The 20,030-nt window shown below is 41.2% G+C and overlaps 1 long non-coding RNA gene across 1 annotated transcript in view; it reads left to right on the top strand.

Annotated features, from left to right (window-relative positions):
- The window catches only part of LOC120745271, a 74,656-nt gene extending 64,882 nt beyond the window's left edge, over positions 1-9,774 (top strand). Inside the window, exons 2-3 of the long non-coding RNA XR_005698603.1 lie at positions 3,076-3,196; positions 3,457-9,774. This is a non-coding gene — a long non-coding RNA (uncharacterized LOC120745271). The remainder of the gene's footprint in view (positions 1-3,075; positions 3,197-3,456) is intronic.
- The last annotated feature ends 10,256 nt before the right edge of the window (positions 9,775-20,030 follow it).

The raw sequence follows: 20,030 nt of genomic DNA, 5'->3' as shown, positions 1-20,030 counted from the left end.
TTATTAAATGTACAAAACCTGTTCTTATTCTTAAGGCATCAAATGCTACAGATCAATGTGAGCACTTGCAGGATTCCTTGGAATCAATTTTAAATTGACCTGGTTAGCTGTTTATGTTTTAGCCCAAACCATGATCTTCACAACAACAGATGCTTCAAGGTGCTTTCTATTGTAAAACAAAGATCCTACAATAATACAGAGGAACCCCAACAATCAGGCGATCCCCTTCCTTCCTTCTGTCGTCAAGTGCTTGCTCATAAGGAAGTATGTACCCCTTAATAGTAAGAAATCTCTGTTACAACCAGGATCAGGGAGGGGAAACAATCTCCTAAACCACCTTCTAAAAATATCAAAGTAGTTGTTGGTGCCCAAACCCTAGGGAATACATTTGGAGCCTAAACTTACATCAGCAGTGAATGAAAGCAAATGCAGAACTCAAAGCCTCCAACAAACAGGACATAAACCTGTTTGCCTGAGTAACCTGTGACAACACCGACTACAACCACCTAATAAATCTTTTACTTTTTATTAAGGGATCAAGCAAAGAGTGCATCAAGGCACCAAAGTCAAAGGACACAATGCCAGATGTCTTTATCACTTTAAGAATAGTAAGCTTGGTTTCAAAGCTCTGAATGAATGCACACTTTTGAACATGTGCCTATATATTGACGATAATGAGCACAGACAAGCCAGTTTTGTTTCCCTTGCTCTCTCTGTCAGACCCAAGATTGCCTTTTGTTATGCAGTTTGCTGCCTGAGTTCTATGTGGCTGCATAATTGTGTTTGTGTGTGTTTGTGTGTGTTTGTGCATGCGTGTGTGTGAGTGTGTGTTTTAGACAGACGACAGCGTGTCATGTGCGTCACTGAGGTGAATAGAGGTGGCAGTGTGCTGACAGCTGGAGACAGGTTCCAAGGCAGTGAGGTTACAATTGGTGTTAATAGATGCCTTCCTAAAGAGCAGCTCTCAGTGCACATTAAAACACACCCTGCACCCCACCTCACACTCATTCAGCTTTTTCTGGGCTCGTCTTCGGCTGTGTTTAGTGTGTGTTTATGTGTCAACCGCAAACTGATTGAACTGTGCTTGCCAGCATTGGTTGTGGCTGCATAACAACAGGCAGTTATTTGCAGTATGCTGCAGAATGTGCAGCATATGTGTTTAGTTCCAAAAGCTGAGATAATCGGAGAAGACAGTGGTGTGTTTTTTTTTTTTTCTCTTTTTGAAAGGAAACCAGAGTAAGGTTTTGAGGCGACGTTGACGATGAGCTGGTTAAAATGATAATTTTGAAATGCTGCTTCCCACATGCACCCATACCAGCACGTTTCTCCAAATGCTTCTGTCTTCATTAAAATGGGAATGGGACCATGGGGAAGACTGTCCGTTTCCAAAAAAACCACTGGAGTTAAAAAAAAGGGACAAAGGCAAAAGTTGTCAGAGATAAGACTTCACTCCAGAACAACCAGAAGCCAAGCTTCTTTCAACAGCTTCTTCCCAGTGTAAAGTCAGCAAAATGTTGTTTTTATTGCGCAGTTCCCTCATCTTTTTTTGTCATCCTGATTTACTTTGAGAAGATGATGAAATGCCTTTTGTGCTGCCACCATGTTGTTTGTATTTTCAGATTTACACACTTGTGGAAAAGATCAGTTTCAAGGGAATGTTACTGTTTTCTTTTGCATGCAGGTTGACATCACAGACAAAATTATGCATTTACCCATTACCAGCTTAGTGTGGGAATTGGGAACACTTGAAGGAGAAACGAATTTCATTTTGTTCCTTTGCCTTAGTTGCTTTTATAATACCATCATTTGTAAGCCTGTCTTTCTCTACTTTATTTTAAGTCTTAAATTTACAGCTGTGGAAGTAGCAACACACTTTGATTCAGACTGAAATATCTGTTTATTGGACTTTCATAAAAACATTTTCTATACCTATATTCCTCTCCAAAAACATTAAAATGCTGATTATCCCCTGACAGGTTTTTACTTTTAACTCTTTCACCAGGCCAAGTTTGTGTTCAGTTTTCATGGTTTATGGCCCAGTAGCCTTTATCCAAAGCTACTGATAGTCTCTTCAGCCACAGCTGTAAATTGTATTCAGTTCAATAAGGAGTGATCATTACAACGAATTGAATGTGATTAACTGATGTACAAAATTCAATTAAGCTATTTGGTAATTGGACTCCAATGGCCCATCACAGCACAATGGAATCACAGCAGTGATAAGAATTATGACAAGACCCCCTGGAGTCTAGACACTGGATGGAGCTTGAGTAACATGGGAGAGGTGGTAATGGGGAGGAGGTGGGTTGCATGAAGGTGTCTTCAGGGGAGAATGACAGATGAGCAGTGAGATTTAAAGTACATGGAGTGGAGGCTGATTGGCCTGAAAAGTGGTCAGAAAGACTATTGGACTAGACAAGTGATGTCACGGCAATGAGCTTGCTGGTGTGGGAAAGTGGAAGAGATGCAAAGCATAGATTAGCCACTAAACACTCAGGAAGCAGACAGTTGTGTGACTACAGATCTTCCTTATTGAATGTATGCATGAACTTCATTACTAGTTGACAAGTCGTTGAATAAGATATTGACTAAACGGGACAAAACAGCGTGTCATCCTAATCACCAAAGAGCACTCATAGCTGTGGTCAATTTTGTTAAGATTGATTGGTTGTGTTTTCTAAACACAGGTGCAGTCAGGTCATTTTAATATCAACAAAAAAAATGAGGCATGCTTTTGGCAGTAAATTGCATGTTGCAAATCTTAGCTAGCCAGTTTGCAGACTTTTGCGAGTGAATTGCAGAAATCTTTGACTTCCCACCTTTTTCACTGTGCTCTAAAAATACTGACAGCGCTTTTTTAAACACCAAAACAGAGATTGCGCTGGTATGACACTTTAGTAAATTCTGCATTGTCTTAAACATCAGCTAGCATGTTAGCATGCTGGAATTTGCTTTAAGATCCATGGTTTCTTTCTAAAATAGAGGTTCTCATAATAATATGATAAAATATAAAACGATAGTGTTTTGTATGCTGCAGGCTAACACTTGTGTATTGTTTATTACTGCTTCCTGCAGGTTCTGGTTAGACACAGCCAGCCAAACTCACTGCATAGACCTGTACAGCTGACACCCAGCAGCCTCTAGGAGTTGACAAATGGAAAAAGGCCTGAAGATAAATGAAGCACAATTACCCGAGGTAACAAATGTTCCTAATGATTTATGCTCAGCTCGGGTTGCTTTATTTTCGCCTGGGCACTATTCACCAGGAGGACAGCGCTGGCGCAAACCCTGGGGCTGCTCCGAGCTGATGCTCAGACAGCAAGTTGCAGACATTGACTAATGGGCTATGTGAGACCACCGCCATTGATATTTACCTCATTTCTCCTCACCCGAACACTGTCTCAACAATGTCAAGGCTAGCCATCATCCTCTGAGATTTTTCTTTCTTTTTCCAAGCTCAGGGATGGGTGATGCCATAGGCTTCCTCGGTCAGTCCCACCCTTTGGTGCTCCGGGGCAGAGGAGAGAGGAAAAAGGTGAGAGCGAGATGAAGAGGGGAAAAGGTCAGACTTTAAGCTTCAGGCATTGTGAAGAAACACACACTTCTCTATGTTTTCACTTGTGTGCTTGATGTAGTATCACAGTCCATACATGGCTATGAGGGAGAAAAAGGTTGGGTTTTTTTTACACTAAAGCTGTGACGAAATAAGATCTACATTATTAGATCTACAGTAGGCTGACTTGAGGTCTTTGCAACAGTATCATAATGATCTGTTAAACCTATTTTTTTCTTAATGCTTATATTTATGATACAGTTCATGCACAACAAAATAGAGAAAAAAATAGCAGTTTCAAGTTTTCACCCTGCACCAACTTGCAATTTTAACTTCTCTTGCCTTTCTCTTTCTTTCACACTCGCTCTCCGTTTGCTGACAATCAGGAAGTGACAGCTACCACACTAAGTGGTGCTCGCCTCACTTTTTACACACGAGTTAAGCCATTACCCTTCCGATACCTTGGCACAGGGCAAGTGAGCGTGAGATCTCAAATAGCAGTTGCGTGCAGGGAGGAAAACACATCCTCTGATTACAAATCTCTGGCCCAGGTGGTCTCGCTCAGACCCCTACACTAATTTTACCCGAACCATGACAAATAAGTCCCACAATCCATATTTACAGAGGAACAGCCAGCATCTCCTTTCTCTCGTTCAGCTGTGCTGAATAACAAATGGCCGGAGTGACATATTCATCAGGATCAGATTCACGGCGAAATGAAGCATTATATTTTTAAATAAGCTTTACACATTTGGGGAAGCTCCTCACAGGAGGTACTAATTTGTATGCTCAATGAAACTAATCACCTAATTGAAAAATGGTCCCAGTGAGACTTAAGTGTCAACAGAGGCGTGGCGAAATGATAGCCTATAACAGATTATTCGATTGAAGCCATTAACCAAAGCAGCTGTTAGTATGATAAATCACACAGAGAACCCAAACAATCTCAGCTCAGTGTTTCACTATTAATGAATATTACCCAGTCTTAACCTTTAGTGATTTATGTGTTGTTTGTTAATCACAAGTGCAAAGAAATGCTAATAATATACATTAAAATTCAAGCTTTTAAAGGGTATTGTGCAGTGCATTCTTAAAGGGATTGAATAAACATTAACTTTAGTACTGTGAACACACTAGGCCATTGCTGGGAAAATTGTTGGGCTTTTACAGCCTACAAACAAACTGAATCACATGTAGGTTTGGGTAGGTTGCTTGAAAAATGAGATTAAAACTTTTCACATTTTTAGTCAGCATTTAATCAAAGGTGCATTTAAACAACTTCCTATCCAAAACACAGAGCTACAACCCTTCCTGTGCAGTATGCAACTCTGGAAGAATGCATAACGTAGCTCAGAATTAACTAGTTTTACAGTTTTATTCATACAAAACTGCAAATGACAACAACAGCTGTCAAAAGGTGTTTTTTTTTACAATAACACAGAGAAGACACCGGCAATCAGAAGTCCCCCCTATGATCAAGCATTTGGTGACAGTGGGAAGGAAAAACTACCTTTTAACAGGAAATACTCTGGCACAGCCATCTGTCGTGACTGGTTTGGGTGGAGGGGAGGGACGGAAGACAAAAGACACCCTTTGGAAGAGATTGATAATAACTAATGATGAAATGCAGAACACGGTAAGTCCCCCGCAGCCTAGACCTATTGCAGCGCAACTAAGAGAGGATTCAGAGTCACCTGATCCAGCCCCAACTGTAAGCTTTATCAAAAAGGAAAGTTTTAAGGCTAATCTTAAAAGTAGATAGGGTGTCTGTCTCCTGAATCTAAACTGGGAGCTGTTTCCACAGAAGAGAGGCTTGAAAGCAAAATGCTCTGCCTCCCATTCTACTTTAAAATATTCTAGGAACCACAAGTGAACCAGCAGTCTGAGAGCAAAGTGCTCTATTTAGTTCTCTTATCATGGAAGCTCCACCATTATTTCTTACTGTGTCAATTAAAAAAAGAAGAGAAAACTAGATTAAATGATGATGACGAGAGCATGATGATATACAGCATATTAAAGCATCACTCCATAAAGCCCTGTTAGGGGCCCAGTGATGTTGAAATGAACCTGAGGCTTTTCTCTTTGATATATGTCCTCACAAACTCACGCCCCTACACCCACAGACAGTCCCAAATGCTAACATGCATGTACAGACACATTCCAAAACACTACATACTGCACTTAAATACATACAGAATTCCTACTCCCACACAGATATGACAAATGCTGCACGATATGTTTCATTTGCTGGCCCTCGAGAGCAGCTGATGACTGGGGTTCTGATGGGAGGACATGGAAATGTGGGTCGTGCCTCACCTGCGCTTTCATCTGCAGGTCCTGTTCATCTTCAGAGATGCCTGTCACAAATCCCCGCTCTGCATGTCAGAGACACCCGTTTCCCTGTGCAGCCCTGACTCACAGACATAACCCAATAGCACACTCACTACCAGGGACCGAAACTCACATCTGGGCTGCAGAGACAAAGGTGGAACACTTGAGAGCTGTGGTAAATTCTGAGTAATGTGGCTCATTTCTCAGCAAACACATACTGTAAAGGTTTTTGGAGGAATGCAGATCTTGACACAAGTTTAGAAGCTGATGGTTTTTTATGCTGTCTGAAATATATCGGGTTGCACATCGCTGACCTATAAAAGACAACAGACATCATCTCGTCTTTCCTTTTGTTGCTACACAAGTTTTCACTGTTGTTTTAGGCTGTGGTACCAACGTCAAATCAAAACACTTGTTTGGATGCTCTAATTGATGGCAGGCATTGTTTCCAGCCAGCTCCTCTTCCCTTTCCCCAATCCACTCCCAATTCACTCAGAATTACTTCTCCTCCCCTGCAGCTACGATTCATTTTATGCTGTAGACATCAGCTGATAGAAGGCTTCACCTTTTGGTATTTTGGTTGCATCAAGATATTCTCACATGTTGTATTTTTTGTTTGTTTGTTCTTTTTTTTGGCATCCATGCTAGCAATAATACCAAGGTTTGTCTCATTCTGTTTTATGTAAAACACTGAGAACACTCTTGGGTGAAAAACATCCCGCGCCCCGAGGGAAACTCTCAGTTCCTGTGCAAATAAATAACAGCACATGCAGTCAAGACAAAACAGCAATTATCCAGGAGAGAGACTGTGTGTGTGTGTGTGTGTGTGTGTGTGTGTGTGTGTGTGTGTGTGTGTGTGTGTGTGTGTGTGTGTGTGTGTGTTAGTGAGAGAGAGAGAAAGGGAGAGAGTAATTCTGCCTTTACATGTCCCCTCCTGGCTCAGTTTGTGTGGCACAGTTGGCTTTTTCTTTTCGTGATAAATGTGCATGGATTTACGTTGCACACTTGTCCCTGCAGTTTGCCTTGTTTGCATAAATACTGCTTAACACTTTGATGATCGTCAGGTCTTTATGGACTGATCCCTTAGCGAGAGACTGCTATTATCCCCAAAGACAACAGGAGTTCATTTTGAGTTCTGTTGACACTAACGTCTGAAGCTGAAACCGTGGCTGTGTAGCTGCTTCGGGTTCTGTCCTACAAAGCGTCCCGGGGTACAGATGCAGGCATGTTTCTCTATGTATAAACTAAGTCTTAAGCCAAGCTGACAGCACAATTTGATTTTTTAAGATTCCTTGAATGAAAGCCTCTCCACCCTGTTTTAAGTAATAAGAGATTACAGGTAATCTCCTGGTAATGGCAGGCTGGCATTCCTCTGCAGCAGGCGCTTCTGAGGCACGGTGGGAGATGTTGTTTTTGACCCACTGACTGTTTAATCCTTTCTCAGCATGTTAATTAGTTTATCAGTCAGTGCAGAAAAAACCTTCACTAGCAAGGTGTGAGTGAAAGGGTTTGTGCTTCGTGTGTGTGTTTTTGTACACGTGAAGATGTGTGTGGGCATGTGCATTTATTAGCAGAAATATGCATATAATCACAAGTAAGCACATCCATCTGCATCCCCTCGTGGTCATGTCATTGCATAATGAAATGGTGAAATAACAATGATGTCAAAAGTACAAGCGAAAAAAATCATTCAAAAACAGCTGTGTGTCTTCACAAGCATGTGACCCACATGTATAAAGCGTATACTTTATGGAAGTTCTCTCTTTTATTTAAGGGTCTTGAATAAGGACTTGAGAAAGACACAGTCATTGCTGGCTTCAGAAAGAGTATGACGCATTGTAGGAGCCATTCTCTGGGTTAATACCTTATGTGGTCACTAGAGGTCACCTTTTTCTGTTTTGATTATGTAATGTAAAGGTATTTAAGGTAGACGCACGTAATCAGCGTCAGGTGTGTCATTAAGAAGGCAAACAGTTTGTGACCGTTGCGCTGTTATGCTAAGTCGATACAGAATAAAGACCAAAAAGGACAAGATACATACTGCTGGATTTATTGGACTGTTAACTTAATTCATGCATACCAGTGACATTGCGTCACCCCCCGTTAACGACCACCTCAGTGGCTTCAAGCGTAGGCTTAGCCTCTTCACGCACCATCATCTAAACAAGAAATTATCAGTTGCCGACTCCTAATAAGTTGCTACAGTGCATTCCAGCGTTAGTCACGATTCATTTACTGTCTGCCTTCGGCTGCTGTTGTGCGTCCTTGGTACAAAAGCGTGTAATGGCAGCTCTCAGCTGACTCCCAGCTGACCACCATACAAGTTACCCATGAAAATTACACAAGCAGCAGCACATAAATACATCAGATCAATAAGATTGAAAAAAGAAAAAATCTCCCTTATCTTCTGTTATTTTTTTTTCTTTTTTAAAATTGGATTCCTGACAGCACCTAGCTACAGGTTGTGCTGTCGACTTATCCATATTTGCATACATTAAAAAAAAATTTCTATGGTTTGGAAATAATGTTACACAGAGTAATGTCTTTAAGGATGCAACAGGCTGTATTTCTCCCCGTGAGATGAAAAGATTGCTCATTTTTAAAAATAATTCCTTTATATACCCCAACTCTCCATCTGTCAGTAGAAAACAAATGTAAAAAAATTGTGTTGCTTGCATGGCCAAAGAAAGAAATCATTACATTTTGTCATGAATCACTTTCTTCAAAATAGCAAAATGGCTCATTAACCTTGGTGTGATGGTTAATGTTTGTTTTATATGAATTACATGCCTCAGACTATGAACTACTAATGAGTGTGGACCATATAAGAATGCGTACAATAGGAATATTATAAGAATTACATATTAATGAAAATACTTTATGCTGCATGAGAAAAAGCTGCTCTCATTACAAAATCATAAGACGTGGAAATCTAAAAAGCTGTACAAACTAAAACTACCTGAAACATATTTACTATTGGAAGGAATGGGAAATTATTTCCTCCTTGATGGGGGAGGATGCTCTCTCCCACTACCCTTCAAGTTACTTTGTATTTGAATCACAATTAATTTCACAATTATTATGTCTGTGTGTTAAGCTACACAGTAACTGTGTTCAGAGTGTCTCCTGTGAGCGTCATGTTAAACAACTACTCACCTGTTTTCTCACCCTACTGTGTAATTTGCACTTCCTGCAACAGGTGGGGGACATGTTTTCGAAATCCTATGTGGTGATTTCATATAAATGGCACTGAAATTGAAAATGGCTCGAAAGACTGCAATCACAAGCCGTCGTTTCTGTTTTGGTCTTTCAGAGGTTATGGATTATGATAGTGGGGAGGGCTATGGGGGCTTGCCAGTGAAAATGTGTGTTTGTAAAGTAAGCAGACTGTTTTCCACCTCATTTCCCTTTTGCCGTCTCTCAGCTATCTTTTCACCCCGAGCTCTGTGTGCCTTCGGTGGCAATCTTAGGGGAAATAAATAAAACTGTAACAGCTTGATTAAACCTGCTGTGCTCTCTAAAAGACATTTTGAAGTGCACCCCTGCCCCCCACCCCCAACCCCATATACCAGTAATGTTTTTGTGGAGGCTGAAAGCTGGGCTTTCCTCTTGCTTCCTCTGTGGTCTTGCTGAATGTTTGTGACGTGTGCTTTTATACTTGAGCTGTTGTGTAAGCTCTTGCCAGTCTGGGCAGATGTGAAGGATGGATTTGCTTGCACTGCTGCCAAATCACTGTTGTCTTTTCAAGGTCTCTGACCCTGAGATAAATGACCGTCTGTAGCAAATGTAAGTCCTTTGAATTTGATTACAGTGCAGCATTACTACTTGCTCTATGCAAATAAACATATATGGAGAAGATGGAGAGCATAGCAACCCAAATGACCTCTACACTGCAAGTATATATATATATATATATATATATATATATATATATATATATATATATATATATATATATATAAATTTTTTCGTAGCAGCTGAGTTTTGCATGTCAGTATAGTACGTATGATCCTAGATGAATGTCTTCTGTAAGATGATGATAAAGCTCTCACATTAAAATGTGGCATTGCTGCCGTGTTTATTTTGCATTAGCATTTCTTACGGGCCAGCCAAGAGCAGCAATGGGGGAAGTTTCCATTGCTATTGAGTAAATATTCAGGCGTCTTTGTGTGATTCACCTGAAAGGTCATAAAGCAGCATGTCCAGTCATTGCTCAGCCCCGTGTCGATTGGCTGGCTGCCTGCTCTTCATTGTTAGGTGCTTAAAGTGAGGCTAGGCTGTACTGATTTGCTGTTTGGAGAAGATTTAGACCTGTCACACACACACACGCACACAGTAGTTTTAAGGCAGTGGGGGTTATGGGATTATAAAGAGGAGAAGTGAAAATTCCTGTTTGGGAGATCTGCTGAGGCTTAAGTTTCCCCATCACACATGTCACGGTGGAAAAACTCCCAGGAGGAGGTGGGGATCGAAGCGTCAATCCCACAGTAGGCTCAGGGTAAACACGGAGGTATTCAGTGACCCCAATAGTGCTTTCTGGGTTTCTTTTACCCTGTCTTGTGTTTCTTGCTTGTGTCGCCCTGAATTGTAACGTTGCCATGCAACTATATAGCCAGTGCTTGCTTCAACAACACACCTGAGGAGTTTTTCTTTCTTTCTTTCTTTCTTTTTTCACATTAAAAGCCTGCGGATCATATGCTTTGACATTCACGGCTGACTGCAGCTAAACTGCAAACACCAAGGCTATTGCAAATCTCTCTGAAAAACTGAATGTCTAAGAGGACTGCCTAAGGTCACTCTTAATTTATAATAGAAAAAATATACTATAGGATATAGATAATATCCACTAGTAGCAATAGGAAATACTATGTTATGCAACTATGCAGGTGGCAAAAGCACAAAACACATTGAGATCTATGTCAACCTGCAACCCACATCTCTACTATGTCAGTGAGATAAACACTGTAACGGTATCATACTAGAAGAAAAGCTTCCAGTTTTGTTTGGAGAGCACTGCAGCTACAAAGGAACATGCTTTACAAAGCGGGAACACTTGAGTGACTAAGCTAGATGTCATCGTCTGAGAGAGAGAGCGAGAGACTGTTGGGGCCTGTAACAACAGAGGGAACACCACTCAGCTCACCACCGACTGTCAGCCACACAGTCAACTGAAATGGGTGCATGTGTCAACACCTCCAAGAATCACTGTTCCTACTTTAGTGTGTGCGTGTGTGTGGAATGTGAAACGAGTGTCGTCACCTGAGCTCACAGCGCTATTTAGCAGTGACTGTGCCGAGGAGCTGAAGATCAGTCTGTTTTACAGAGGTGTACGTGTGCATGCATGTCACCTGCTGCAGTTCTTTTATACGTGTGGAAGACGATGTTTGTTAGCGTTGCATGAATGTGCCCTTACTCATAAAGGGTGAATCTGTGATGTGTATGAATGAATGAACATCTGCTTTATTTCAACAGCTGGCATGACACATTAAAAAAGAGCAAATCAAACATTGTGCAGTGTAAACATATAGCATCTGACAGCGTGATACTCACATTACACGAATACGAAAGGCCTAGACACGCGGTTGGAGACCTCAGCAAGAAAAGCTTTAATAAATATAGAAGAAAACATAATAAGTTAAATAATAATAGTAATGAATTAAAAAATTTAGATAAACATCACTAAATGAACAAATACATATGCAATACATACATTTAATGCCACCTTTGTCATGTATAACTCTGTTAGTTATATGTGAGAGATCTATAAGATACGGTGGCCCTGAGAGATCAAACAGCCTGTAACTTAAATAGAGGGAAAGTTGCAAAAAGAGAAGAAGATCAGATAATGTGTGTTTTAATCACATGATTCATGCAATACTGTAGATACATGTTTGCTATTAGCTGTTTATTGTTAGCTTGTGACTTCCGCAGCTGTTTCATCACATTATTATCTGCCCTCAAAAACTTTCTGGTTTGTTTTGTAATTTGTGGGGTTTTTTTTGTTATTAATTCAACTTCTGTTGTTCCGTGACTAAAACGTCACAGATTATATCCTTGGGCAAGATACTAACCCCATGTTTGCCTACTGGTGGTGGTCAGAGGGCCCGGTGGCGCCAGTGTCCGGCAGCCTCGCCTCTGTCAGTGCGCCCCAGGGCAGCTGTGGCTACAACGTAGCTTGCCATTGCCAGTGTGTGAATGTGTGTGTGAATGACTGAATGACTGAATGTAGTGTGTAATTGGTAATGAGTCAGATTGTAATGATTCAGAGATATTTATTTAAATAAGAGGGCTTAGCTTAATGCTGTCAATTTTAAACCCCTTAAAAATAAATCAGTGCTTCCTCAGCTTCTTTCTCTGAAAATGGACTTTGTGCCTCATGTGACCAGTCACAAATTTCTTGAAATGCTGGAGAACTTGTTTTAGGTGCTTAAAGCAAAAGGCCTGTGGGCTGCTCTTCATGTTCCCCCATGTTATTGCAGTTATTAGGTTCTCACACTTGCTTTCTCTCTGCCTCACTTTCTGCTCTATCCTTTTTAACTACTCTGTGTATCACTACGGAAACAGTGCTGTCATCAAGGGAGAAGACTCTGCTGGCATTCCCACACTACAATCTGGCAGCAAAGCTCTGGCAGCACAGACACGCTGTTAATTCTTCCAAGCACAGTGCCTGCAGTACAATCTATCGATGCTAATAGGGTCAGTGTGTTAACGAGGACAAAGTTAGTTTTACTGTAACAAAAATCAAACAAGCATATGTTTTGCCTTTTACTGATAAGGTCTGACTACTAGCAACAAGCAAAATGACATCGTGACACCAACTGACACTGCTGTTGGCCTCTTGACATGCTAGAAAAACATACAAGGAATTTAGTGCACCATACACCCCATTTACCACAACTGAAGCTTAAAAAAATCAACCACCAACATTTGATTCTGAAGTTAGTGGCAGTGAAGGTGATACTGAGATCAGTGTTTGGCATGCTGTGCCCCTCCAGGTCGGCCAGAGTTTAGCCAAGCGCCATGTGAGAGGTCAAACCCAGAATGGTCTGTACACACTGGTGCACACTGGGGTTTTCTTAGGTGAGGTGAGGGCATAGATGATCTCATTCAGACTGGTTTAGGGCCTTATATTGCTGGGACTGGTGTTAATGGGAGTCCTGACTCTGACAATGAGGTCATGGCACAGGGACTGCAGCTTTCCCCCTCAACTCTGTTAGGTTCTGAGGCTCCCTCACATCTGTGTGCTGTCTGACCCAGCATTCAGCTGCTCTCTCTCATTATACTCTCTAATGGATGGATCTACTTCTCTCTGACCTCATCCACCCTCAACAACAACATCCTTTCACCGCTCTGTCCTGCTGCCCCTCCAACCAAGAACAGACCCTCATTTTTGCTGCGTTTGTAGCAACTGAAAAGGTAAAACTCAGACACAGGGGTAACAGCGCTTCAGACTACAGTGTAAATAGTATAGTAAAAGACATAATAGTTTCCCACAGCATAATCAACTAATTATCATTAGTTGATTACTAATGATAATAAGACTGTAAAATGTAGAAGTCTAGATAAGCAGTGGTGTTGGATTGAGGACATTTTAAGTGTGAAGAGTGCTTTTTATTAATCAATGTCTTCACGGTTGCGGCAGAGCAAAAAGTCAGGGTACACCCTGGACATCAAACAGAGTAATTTCAAAGTTGTGCCACCATCACCAGCTTGAGTTGGTGATGCAGTAAGAGCTCGTGCAGACTGTGGGAGAACATGGTATCTTAACATGAAAACCTGGGACCTTCTTGCTGTGAGGTGATGGTGCAAACTGATGCATCATCATGGCACCCCACAAAGAATTACAAAAAATCCAAGCATGCAGGAGAGCAAGAGACAAAAGTTTTGCACAAGGCAGTTGGATCACTGCTGAACTGCCCAACAAGCTAACAAAATACACACCACAGAGTCATATTGCTTACATTGGAAATGCTGAGGAATAGTTATGAACTGTGACACTGCAGAGGGCTGTATAAATAAGACAGGAGCATAATTTACATGTGGACATACATAAATGGCATAAAATGTTTTCATATTAGAAAAAAGAAATGGCCGTCTGGATGTGGAGTGTCTGCCCATAGGTATTTCACAAAGTGACATTCAAAAGTTGGGGATAGGGGTCACAGCCGAACGACTTCCCCTCTGGCCGTCTGTCTGAAAAACCATGTTGCAGTTTTACTTTTAACTCAGAGCGTTTTTGCCCTGGGCCACAATGTCACGTTCTCTGTTAAAAGTTACAAACATGCCTTTAAATTTAGGGGTGTAACTGTACACAAAATTTAGGATTTTCAGGCAATGGTGGGGTTTGGCTCCTTGTCAGCACATTGTTATTGTGAAAGGCTGAGCCTGTAGTTACTCTGTTTACTTGTACGTTTTGGTAATTTAATTGTAGGTCATCAGTAAAAACAAAAGTATTGCACCCTTATTCCTCAAACATTTTCCCATGTACCTGAAGGCACATGATAAATATGGAAATACTTTTCTCATGCTCTGCAAAACAAGAACACAAAAACTGCAATATCAGTTACTTACACTGTTCATCTTCTCCATGCTCCTTTTTAATCTCTCCTATTCATTTTTTTTAATGTTTATTTTTCTTCATAAAAATCTTGCATCAGTGACAGACATCTTGCCTTTATGTTTTCATTCCTTTGTGATCTCTCCACAGTTCAATTCATTACCTCAACAATGCATAGCAGTATAGCCTAAAGTGGTCGTGTGCATGCATCTGTGCGTGTGCACGTGAATGTGTGCATGAGCGTTGGTGTGCTGCATTCATCTTGTGTCCAGTCTTTTGAAAAGAGAAGAAAAGGTTGAAGAAGAAAACGGTTATTCTCGCAGAGCTCTCCACCTGTGTTTGCTGCTGAGTAAACAGGAGCTGTTGTCACGAGTGGAAAAGAGGCTTGTGGTTTGCTCTTTGGAATTGGATTTCAAGTACTCTCTGCTCTTTGTATTTCACTGCAGTAGGCAAAGCAAGCTATCAACAGGCCCTCCCTATTGCGGCTTCTTCTGAGGCGCGATGCATAGAATCAGTAATGCCTCGGTCTACCCCAGATATTTAGCTTTATCATTAACACGGCCCCATCGCTTTTGAAGGGCTGTCTGAGAGGCAGCCTCAAACTATTTTTAGGCTGGGAAGACTTTTTTTTCTTCTCCTAGCTCATCTTCTCTCATCTCATCATCTCTCCTCTCAACCCATCTCAGACTTGCTGAGATGCAGACTGAGGAATTGTTCTTTAATTGCACACTTTCTGCGTTTATTACCGGGCCAGCTTTGCTTCATCACTCCCATTGGTTAGCCACATCTCTCGGACCTGTCAGTCAACACGTGTTGCTGGTTTGGACACACTTGCGATCAACTGGATGAAGTGCAGACCAGAAAGAAGGAAAAAAGGGGGGGGGGAGGAAGCTGATGGAGAGAACATGGACTGGAGACCATGAGAGAGAACAGGAGGTGTTCTGTGGCTTGTGATGAACCAAAGGAAACGAATCCTACATGTATGTGTCTGAATGCGTGAGAGTCGGGCACAAGCATGGGACCGACAGAAAAACAACCAAAATAAAAGTCAGCGGCAAAACATTTGGTTGCCAGGCAACAGGGCTTCTAGCAACTGTAGTACTGAGTTATGAAGAATGGTATGACTTTACTTCCCCGATCTGGTTTCAGGATGGCGTTGGGGTGGGTTTGAAGGGGGAGATAAGGGGGAGAAGACACAGAAATGTCTCCACCTGTCCTGATTTGTCAGGCGTGGTGAACAATAATGCCGGTCAGCACAGACTGCAGGGCCTGATTCTGTAATATCATCAGGAACACTCACACTGGACTAAGCATTAGGGGTTTCTTGTTAGTTTTGGGGTCTATCCAAGTCATTTACTTCCACAGGCTGAGGAACAGCAGTGAATGCAGGAATTAACATCTGCACATTTTTTTTCTCTATAAGAGCAGCACAGTTGACAAACAAAGTCAGACTCACTCCAAAACCTCAGAACAAAAAAGCTTTCCATCTTTTTTTGTGTGTGTGTCCGTCAACATACTGATTGTAAATACTGCTGCGATTACTGGATATAGTTCTTTTTTTTTTTTCTTTTTTTTAACTTAAAAAAGTAATGTCTAAATTTTTCATCCTTTATAAATTTCAGTGTCAGTGTGACTGACAGTGACATGGAGGTGAAGCCCACCTCCACCATGCTTACTGTATGTTGTCTATGATGTGGACACATCTTACTGTAAATAACACAGAAAATATGTTCTGAATCATATTAGTGTTATATTTTAGATAGTAGTCTACTGAGATTACTATCACCCCCAACGGGTCTGACTGTTGGGGTTTTCTCTGTGCTATTGTTGGGTCTTTACCTTACAATATAAAGCAGCTCGAGGTGACGGTTGTTGTGATTTGGTGCTATATTGAAAAAATCGAACTGAATTGAATGGAAATGACCATCTGTTACACTGGCTGATTCAGCTCACATCACGTGTAAAGAAGCAGACACCGAGAAAGATCTAGATCAGCACAGAGATCCCTGCATGCACACACCTATTTGATATTCTTAGTACTCGCCTGTCCTTTACTGGGACAGGACCAAGGGTTCTAGAAAAGAGCAGGCCTTTTTATATTCTTAGCACTCACGATTGAGAACATGAGTTTGTGTGTGTGTGTGTGTGTGTGTGTGTGTGTGTGTGTGTGTGTGTGTGTGTGTGTGTGTGTGTGTATGCACACGTTGCATCTGTCAGTCAGTTGATTCCACTCAATTTGTCAAATCCACTGGCAGACAGGCTGGTATGGCCAAAGTTAATCCTAATGGTTTTGACAGCTCATCCCTTCCAACCCAGTGTCACTGGCTACTTCATCTTCCCACTTCTAACTCACTTAATTACACTTCATTGGATATTGAAAGATAAAAGCATTTACATTTTAGAGCTTGTTCACTTAACGAGACCAATTTGTAGTACGTGTAATAAAAATGATGTAAGCGTGACAATGGGTTTCTGATGAATGGTACCAGTAGACAAAGTACTGAAAGTGCTCTTTGTGTTAATGTGAATAACTTTTAAATTAAATTTAAAACAAAATGACATCCACCATTTACTCTTAATTATTTTTGTCAAGGCAGAAGACTCAGTCTGCATTAAAGTTATGAGATGACTTCATAATAAAATCTAACCGCAATGTCCCATAAAACTTTACCATAATAACCACACCACTGACTTACTGAGGTGGGTAAGACATATACAATTATAATATTATAGCAGATAAGGATATCAAAGTAGCAAAACGAATAAGGGACATGTTTCTATTTCTTAACATTAAATCCCCAGCCATAAACATCAATTTAGAAGTCAGAGTAAAGGAGAAGTGTTGAAACAGAGCAGTGGTTACAGTGTATCCAGAAAGCATCCACACTGCGTCACATTTTGTCATGTTTCAGCCTTATTCCATAATTGGTTAAATTCGTTTTTAACCCCCAAACCCCACAATGGCAAAATAAAAAAAGTTTGCTATTCACAGCCTATGCTCAATACTTTGAAGCACCTTTGGCAGCAACTACAGCATCAAGTCTCTGTCTTTTTGAATGTAATGCTACAAGATTGAAACATGCTTATATTTAGACGGTGTCTTTCCACACCCTCTCACATGCCATCAAAGTTCATGATGAGTGTTGGTGCGCAGGTAGTTTCAGATCTTTCCAGAGATGTTCAGCAGGTTTCATGTCTCACTCGAGAAGACTCACATAGTGCTCCTGAAGCCACTCCTGTGTTGCCTTAGCTGTGTGCTTAACGTCATTGTTCCGTTGGAAGTGGATGAAAAGTTATCTGGATGACAGATATCAATATGTCGAAATCAATAATGTAAAATCTAATCAACTTGAAGGTAACTTGTGGTGTTCCTCAGGGCTCTGTGCTGGGCCCTAAATTATTCATATTATATATAAATGACACATGTGGTGTTTCCAAACTGTTAAAATGTGTATTGTTTGCTGATGATACCACTCTGTATTGCTCAGGTAAAAACCTACAACCGGTTCTGACTACAGTGGAAAAGGAGTTAAATACCTTATTTTCCGCACCATAAGGCGCACTGGATTATAAGGCGCATTAACACAAACAAAACAGTCAGATAACTCTACCTTTATTAAGCTCATTCACAGTAACTCTTAACACTGTTAAGCTGTAACACATTAAATATTGAAAAATACACTTACTTTTTCCAGTACATTCAACTTCCACAAATCCTTCAAACTCTTCACCTTCAGTGTCTGAGTTAAACAGCTGGGCAATTTCGGCATCAAGCATGCCCGGATCCCTCTCATCATTATCTGAATCAGTCTTGTTGCTGTTCAGTGATTATTCCAGCCTTCGTGAAAGCTTGGATGACACTTGAGACTGATACCTTAGCCCAGGCATCCACGATCCATTGGCAGATAGTGACGTAACTCGCTCGGCGTTGCCTCCCTGTCTTGGTGAATGTGTGTTTGCCTTCTGTCATCCAATGCTCCCACGCAGTTCGTAATTTAACTTTGAACGACCTGTTGACACCACTATCTAGTGGTTGGAGTTCTTTGGTTAATACACCCGGAATGACGGCAAGCTCCGAATTAGTTTGCTTCACTTGGGTTTTGACAGCCTCGGTGAGATGAGCGCACATGGAGTCGGAGATTTGTGGAAAAAGCCATCCGGTCTCTTGACATAAACTTCCCTCAGCCACTCGCTCATTTTCTCTTCGTCCATCCAGCCCTTTGAGTTAGCCTTGCCGATGACGCCGGCCGGAAACCTTTCTTTTGGCAAAGTCTTCCTCTTGAAAATGACCATGGGTGGTAGTTTCTGGCCATTAGCTTGGCAGCCCAGAACTACAGTGAAGGATGACTTCTCGTTCCCTGTGGTGCATATAGATGCTGTACTGGTGGCTGTTTTCTCGACAGTACGGTTCACGGGGATGTCAAAGGTGAGGGGGACCTCGTCCATGTTAGTGATGTGTTCTGGCCGGATCTTCTTTTCAGTGATCTTATTCTGGCAGTAGGTGTGGAAAATGGCCAACTTTTCTTTGTAATCCTTTGGCAGTTGCTGTGAGACAGTAGTTCTTGTGCGGATTGAGAGATTATGCCTTTTCATAAAACGGAAGCACCAAGAAGGTCCCCCTCGAAAGTCGTTGATCTGCATGCCACGTGCTACCGCTGTTGCCTTGAGTCGAATAGAGACTGTAGAAACACTTCTACCTGCTGTTGTCTGTTCAATAACCCACTGTTCAATTTTGTCCTCTAACTGCGGCCATCGCACCTTGTTCCCTCGGAAATTCCTTTTGGTCTTCTTTACTTGTTTTAGGTCATCTTTTTGCTTCCTCCATTTGCGCACCATGGACTCATTAATGCCGGATTGTCTCGCAGCTGCTCTATTTCCATTTTCTTCTGCATAACTAATTGCTCGAAGTTTAAAATCCGCTTCGTAAGCGTGTCTCTTCGCGGGTGCCATTTTGGAGTCATTATACACACACGTAATGTTGTGTTGAAGCACAGTACTTATTACTCCGCGAGGCTCCTGGCAACGGTAACCATAATGCTACAAAAAGTGGCACTAAAATTTTTTTTTTGACAGATTTTTGAGCATCGTGTGCCACATAAAATCGGTTCGAGGTCAGTAAGCACAAACCAAAATTCATACATAAGGCGCACCAGATTATAAGGCGCACTGTCGATTTTTGTGAAGATTTAAGGATTTTACGTGCGCCTTATAGTGAGGTAAATACGGTATATTAAAAAACTGGTTTGATATAAATAAGTTATTATTAAATATGAACAAAACAAAATGTATTATTTTTGGCACTAGACAAATGAACAATGTATCTAAAATCAGGGTTAATGGAATTGAAATTGAAAGACTGAACGAAAATACATTTCTTGGAGCGATAATTGATGATAAGCTGAGCTGGAGGTCTCATATAAACCATGTGGAAACAAAAATGTAGAAACCCATTGCTATTCTCTACAAAACAAAGCATGTCCTGAACAAGAAATCATTATACACACTTTATTTTTCTCTGTCGCTTCCATATATGACTTATTGTCTAGAGATATGGGGTAATGCATATAAAACAAATACTCTTATTATTTT

Source organism: Simochromis diagramma, unplaced genomic scaffold (assembly GCF_900408965.1).
Source record: "Simochromis diagramma unplaced genomic scaffold, fSimDia1.1 OVJJ01000159.1, whole genome shotgun sequence".
Classification (NCBI taxonomy): Eukaryota; Metazoa; Chordata; class Actinopteri; order Cichliformes; family Cichlidae; genus Simochromis; species Simochromis diagramma.
Note: the sequence above shows the minus strand (reverse complement) of the source record. Positions and strands in the feature narration are given on the sequence as shown.